At 43.8% G+C, this 7054-nt stretch overlaps 1 long non-coding RNA gene across 1 annotated transcript; it reads left to right on the top strand.

Moving 5' to 3' along the window:
• Nucleotides 1-322: 322 nt before the first annotated feature.
• LOC142818266 (uncharacterized) lies at nt 323-6620 on the top strand. Its single transcript, XR_012895651.1, has 5 exons — nt 323-707; nt 1108-1249; nt 2434-2478; nt 5576-5699; nt 5796-6620. It is a non-coding gene; the product is annotated as an uncharacterized LOC142818266 (long non-coding RNA).
• The last annotated feature ends 434 nt before the right edge of the window (nt 6621-7054 follow it).

Here is a 7054-nt window from a genome sequence, read left to right as displayed (position 1 = left end):
TAGTATGGCTGAAAATATCCATGTTAGGCCAGGTGCAGCTGGCTAATTCCCCCAGTCTACAAGTCAATTTAAACCATAATTCCTGAGATAGACTTGTTTCCCAACATTAATAGGAACCAGCTGCCTCCTATTAATAATATGGATGCTTACAAGAAAAAGGAAAGGGGAGGAGGTGAAGTTTGAGAAGATATTATTTTCCAGACCATTGGCAGTGTCCAGCTGCAGACAATATGAAAAGCTATGGAATACTAGCCTATTGCAAAATCTGTCAAGATAAATCTGCACCCTGCGTTAGCTGGGTTTGCTCAAAAGGGGTGGTTTATCTAAGCACTTTCATGTTTCAGCTGCAAGGTTATTTAAAGGATAGCAAAGTTATGGATGCATTTAGTTTTCTTTGCAAAGTTCCTTTTGGTTTTTTCTCTCCTTTTCATTCCCCTGCTCCAGGGCTTTGATTAGCTCCAGGATACAGGGCCCCACGTCAAGCGCAGTTGTTTCCACCTGGACTTGATTCTATTTGAGATTGTAGAGTCCATCAGAGCAGATGGACAATAAATGAGCTTAGTGTTGCTGCAGTGTTTGACTTGCTTATTGAAAGCATTCCTTTTTGATTCCCATTATTGCTGTGCTGTGTCAGTAGGTACTGAAGGGAAGAAGCATAACAAACTGAGAAGTGGAAATTTGCTATGCTTGAAATCAAGAAGACATTTGTGGGTATTATAATTTATTATTTAGCTTTGTGCATTTCTTTAGAGATTTCTTTGTTTAAAAGAATAAATTCTGTTTTAAAAACAATATTTTACATATTGTGGGAACACAGGCAATGCGAATTAGGGCTAAAACTGTCATCCTCTAGGCAGCTATGCACCCTTGCAACTCTGGGGTCCTGAATGAGAGTTCCACACGCTTACAGATTTCCACCTGCCCATGTAGAATCTGGGAGATGCCAATTCCATGTCTATCTCCATTTTTATCCCTAGAATCCTGCTGGGGAGCCACAGGATTCCAGGGGAGGGGAGACTAAAGTGTGTGGATCAGGGGGTGGGACTTCCCCTAGCATCATCACCTCCTCCTAGCTCCATGGGTAGCTCAACATTAACTTTCCCCAAGTTCCTTCCCTGGCTGCTACCGAGCAACTGCAGGGAGAGCCAGCTCCTGGCAGCACGAAGCTCAGCAAATGGAACCTCTTGAGATTCCCTGCTTGTCTCGTCTCGTCTCGTCTCCATCCGTCATAAGTGATCTGCAAAAAGAGGTAAGTGGGGAGGTGGCAAAGTTGGCAGACAATACAAAATTACTCAAGATAATTAAGGTCAACATTGACTGAAAAGAGATATAAAGGGATTGCACAAACCTGGGTGACTGGGCAATAAAAGGGCAGATGACAATATGTGTTGATAAATGCAAAGTAAAACGTAACCCCAAGTATACATACAAAATGTGGGGATCTATATTAGCTGCTCAGGAGAGAGATCTTGGAGTCACTGTGGCTAGTTCTCTACAAACTTCTGCTCAGTATGAAGCCACACTCAGTAAAGCAAACAATGTGAGGAACCATTAGGAAAGGGAGAGAGAATAAGACTGAAAATATCATAAAGACGCTATATAAATGCACGGTACACCCACGCTTTGAATATTATGTGCATTTCTGATCATGTCAAAAACATTTATTAGAATTGGGACAGCTATAGATAAAGGCAACAAAAATGACAAAGGAGATAGAACAGCTTCTTTCTGAGGAGAGGCTAAAAAAGACTTTTTAGCTTGTAAAAGAGGGTGACTAAGGGGGGAAAGCAGGTGTCAACCTACGAAATGAATAGGCAGCAGGTGTCAAACAAACAAAGAGAATTACTTCACACAGTGCGTGGTCCACCTGGGGAACTCATAGCCACTCTTGGCAGACAGAACACTGTGCGAGATGGACCTCCAGTCTAACCCACGATGGGCATTCTTATCCCCTGGGTTTTTCAAAGGAAGAGGGGTTATCTGGACCTAGGTTCTTTATCAGTCCAGCTAGCTATTGGCTATAGCAGAGAACTGGGAGTAAAGATTCTGGTTTGGCCATTCAGTCTAAGCACAACCTTGAGCAATTGACTAAAGGCCACTCCAAACCCCAATGAAGTCAATGGGAGACTTTCCACTGAACTTCAGTGCAGCAGGCCCTTTAAGTATAGCCCATCAGTATGGGCCGTGGAAAGTGAACTGAACTAGTTGGAGTCTCCAGGGTATCCCACTTGTTCTAGCAAATTGCCGCTTGCAAACCAGAATGGCCCTCTCCTTACCTTTTCACTGGTTGCGTCCTCTGAGTAGTTGTAATGCCAACAGGCAAAACCAAATTTGGGACCTCTGAGCTTAGTGCATGAATCTCTTCAGCTTAAGCTAAAAGCTAGCTGGCTCTCAGCTCAGGCTGTAGAGCAAACTCATTTTCTTTCTCTCTAGGTGGTCTCAGTGCCATTAGATGGGATGGTGGACCACACCCAACAGGTATGTGGATTATTTAGGCATAATATATCCAAGCTAAAACATTTTCAGGGTGCTGAGAAGAAGGACTCTCAACATTTCGGATGAGTACCAGCTTATTAAAAAAGAGAAGAGGAGGCTTCAAGTTTGGCAGTCTTTATTTATTTTATTTTATTTTTAATGGTGTATTCAGGAGTAATGTAGATTCTCCACTTAGGAAGGAATAATCAGTTTCACACATTCAGAATGTGAAGTGACTGTCTAGCAATGAGTACTGCAATCTAGGGGTCATAGTGAACCACAAATTAAACATGAGTCAACAGTGTGACACTGTTGCAAAAAAAGCAAACATGATTCTGGGATGCATTAAGAGGAGTGTTCTGAGCACGACACTAGAAGTCATTCTTCCACTCTATCCTGCACTGATTAGGCCTCAGTTGGACTATTGTGTCCAGTTCTGGGAATCACATTTCAAGAAGGGTGCGGAGAAATTGGAGAAGGTACAGAGAAGATAAAAAAAAAAGATTAAAGATCAAGAAAATATGACCTATGAGGGAAGACTGAAAGAATTGGGCTTGTTTAGTTTAAAAAGAGAAGACTATGAGGGGACATGATAGCAGTTTTCAAGTATCTAAAAGTATGTTACAAGGAGGAGAGAGAAAAATTGTTCTCCTTGGCCTCTGATGATAGGGCAAGAAGCAATGGGCTTGAATTGCAGCAAGGAAGGTTTAGGTTGGACATTAGGAAAAAATTCCTAACTCTCAGGATGGTTAAACGATGGTATAAATTGCCTAGGGAGTTTGTGGAATCTCCATCACTAGAAATATTTAACAGCAGGTTGGATAGACATCTATCAGGGATGATCTAGATGTTGCTTGTTCCTGCCATGAGGGCAGGAGACTGGACTTGATGACCTCTCAAGGTCCCTTCCAGTTGTAGTATTCTATGATTGTATGATTCTATGTGTTTGGAACTCCTAGACATGTCCCGCATGCTCACACCTGAAGCTTTCCTAAGGTGTAACCCCATGGACAGTGCTTCACAGCTATGCTCCCCGGTGAGGCATAGCCAAGTCTTCAACATACCATGTTGGTATATGTACAGGAAAGAGAACAAGGAAACACCAACATCACTTCCTCCCCTTTCGGAGTAACTTTAGAAAGACAAAATAAACTGAAGAAACAAAAACTGGTCTGGTAGCACTTTATAGACTAACAAAACATACAGATGGTATCAGGAGCTTTCGTGGGGATGGCTGAAGGAAGAGAGGTTCTAAACACTGTGACTACATCTAGACTGGCATGATTTTCCAGAAATGCTTTTAATGGAAAAGTTTTCCGTTAAAAGCATTTTCGGAAAAGAGCGTCTAGATTGGCACGGATGCTTTTCCGCAAAAGCACTTTTTGTGGGAAAGTGTCTGTGCCAATCTAGACACGCTTTTGTGCAAAAAAGCCCCGATCGCCATTTTCACGATCAGGTCTTTTTTGCGCAAAACAAATCTCAGCTGTCTACACTTGCCCTTTTGCGCAAAAGTTTTGCGCAAAAGGACTTTTGCCCGAACGGGAGCAGCATAGTATTTCCGCAAAAAGCAGTGATTTCTTACAGTAGCAAGTCAGTGCTTTTGCGGAAATTCAAGTGGCCACTGTAGACAGCTGGCAAGTTTTTCCGGAAAAGTGGCTGATTTTTTTGAAAAACTGGCCAGTCTAGACACAGCCTGTGTGTGTAGAGATAGCAAATTTGAGTCAATGGGGAGTCTTTAAAGCATTGAGATCTACCTGCTCAGCTGACAGTAGCTCAGTGGAAAGCCTGCTGCGGAAAATGACCAGGATTCTTTCAGGATGCAATTGGCCCCAGGGGTCTCGAGAAAGTTAGCACTTGTGGCTATAATGAAACACCAGTGGTCTGATCCAACATTCCTCTTGTCAGCATGAACCCTATGTTTTTATCCAAAATGCATTTCAGAACTCAGTAAAACAAAACAACAGTTGAGGTTGCTGCCAAAGTGCCCAGCCTACTGTTCTTATTTATAAACATACAAGTGGCAGATCGGTGTTCTGAGAATGAGGGTCAAGTGCATGACACCCCCCAAGTGATCACTTAAAAATCCTCTGCCAGGGTGCGTGCCATGGAGCATGAGAATATAAAAGAGAGAATGCCCAAGCAATAGTGAAGAGCTAGGAGGAAAGGAAGCTTTGTAATGGCTCTGGGAAAGGCAAGAGAACAGTATGGACCCAGCTCATTATCTCTATGATCTCTCACTTCAAGGACCATGACCTTGTGCTGAAAGAAAAGCTGTTTCCCCTGAGTGGTCATGGTTGAGTTGGAAAGGCTGTGTGTTGAGTTGGTGCTCGTGAGCTTTTTAGCAATAATGGCATAAAATATGTATGGAAAGAGTTAGTGTAGATTCAGTGTACGGACAAATATCTCACATCAGTGGTGTTCAATGTATTCCTCACTGGTACGGCCCTGCTGCTGGGAAGAGCAAGGGGTGACCTCTTTGGGTACTTCTACACAGCAGTGTTATTTTGGAATAACTGCCATTATTCTGAAATAACAAAGAGTGCATCTACACAATAGGCCATTATTTAGAAATACTGTCAAGCTGGAGGACTTCTTACTCCAACTCCTGTAACCCTCATTTTATGAAGAGTAAGGGAAGTCAAAGGAAGAGTGCTCTTCCTTTGACTTCCTGCTGTGTAGACAGCGCTGAAAGCTGAGTTAAGCTATTTCGACTTAAGCTACACAATTGACGCATCTGAAGTTCCGTGGTTTAATTCTACTTTAGCCCTGCTGTGACGATGTACCCTTTGTGACCCTCAGGCTAAGGACTTGTCAGCCTCGAGAGAAACTTTCAGAGCAAGCCAATGAATAAAGTATTCTGTTAGGGCTGAGCCACTTTAAACTGGGAAAATCCTCTCTAGTATACAGTAATTTATGTACCAAGGGATCCCCAAGGACTTTATAGACTTTATAAGTAAAGTATAAATCTTGAAATTACTTGCTCTATCACAAAAGTGCCAAAGAAAAGAGGTGCTAGCCTGCTATCTTGGCTGAATCTTGATGTGTTTTTAATTCTTCATTCCTTGTCTTACATTGCTTTGCAATGTTGTTGTTAAAACAGGTGTCACTTTCCACCCCAGAGATGGCTGCATTTCATGGAAGGACAAGGGAGAGGTTGAAGCACAGCCACTGTATATACAACCTATATTGCAAAGTGCTTTAAGAGAAAAGGGCATGTGATAGATGTAAGACATGTAATTAATAATATTTGTATTATTAATATTTTGATATTTCATTCCGTGGATCTGTTCTTTCCATTCTATTGACTTCTCTCATTCCAGATTTTAGAAGATAATAATGAATGCCCAAATATATGATTCCTGCTTAAACCAAGCACTGGCATTTTTCTGGACTGAGTGTAATCTAAATTGGAAAGGCAAATGGATATCTCTGGCAGAAGAAAAACCTGGCTCTGCTGTCATAGGCTTTACCAACTTTAGTCTAACAGAGAAGAATGTGTGTTGGCACCATTGTTTGGTTTCCACTTTCCATAGAAAATTAAAGACACATTTCCACCAGCTGTAGATTTGACGGATGATTTACAGACCAAAAGAAGACCATATAAACGTTGTAAATTCAGGACATAAGACTTTCTAGACTTAAGAGTTAGACTGCATCTTAACTACAAACACATACCTTCTAGTTCCATGCTATTTAAATACTACCTCATATCCTGCCTGTATTATCCACCTTTCCATTGTTATTCACCTGTCATTTCTTCTTGAAGATTTCTTACTACTATTGAGCAGATGAGCACTTGATTTAGAATAATTGGGTTATTTTCATTTAAATGCAAACCCACTGAAATTAAGCTTTGGAGGGTCATGAAAATGGGTGACAGTCTGTTTGCTCAGCTCTACGCTGAGAACCGCTGTCATCTGCACTTCCTTCGTGAGTCCCACAGGCCAGGTACCTGGCTTCAGATGTTCCCCTTGGACCTTTAAGTTTATGGAAACTGAAACTTTCAGGACAATTGTGTAGAATTTGATTTGCTTCAAGCTTCGGTGAACCAACCCCTTCTTCCCCTTTTAGATCTGAAACATCATTTCAGACTGACTACACGCCATAGGTGTCATTAATTGATTGAAAGATTTATTGAGGCATAATCTTTCATGGGCAAAGCCCGTGGTCCCCAACCCGGGTGCGCCGCGCGTGCCCTGGCCCCGGCGCTGGCCCCGGTCTTGGCCCCGCCCCCGGGGGCACTGCGCGTGCCCTTGCCGGCTCTGGCGCCGGCCTTGGTCCCGTCCCCGGGCACGCAGCGCTTACGGGGGGAGCGCCGGCCTCGGGCACGTGGCGCTTACGGGGGGGGCACTGGCCCCGGGCGCGTGGCTATGGGGGGGGCCCCGGCCCCGGACGCGTGGCTATAGGGGGGCCCCGCCCCCGGGCATGCGGCTGGGGGGGGCCGCCCCCGGGCGGGCAAGTGTCCCCGCCCCCTGGTGCCCGGCGGGCGAATGGCCACGCCCCCTGGCGCCCGACAACCTGAAAAGGTTGGGGACCACTGGGCAAAGCTTATGCATGCATCTGACAAAGTGGGTCTTTG

The sequence above is a fragment of the Pelodiscus sinensis genome, chromosome 14 (assembly GCF_049634645.1).
Source record: "Pelodiscus sinensis isolate JC-2024 chromosome 14, ASM4963464v1, whole genome shotgun sequence".
Taxonomy (NCBI): domain Eukaryota; kingdom Metazoa; phylum Chordata; order Testudines; family Trionychidae; genus Pelodiscus; species Pelodiscus sinensis.
This window is presented reverse-complemented; position numbering and strand designations above follow the sequence as displayed.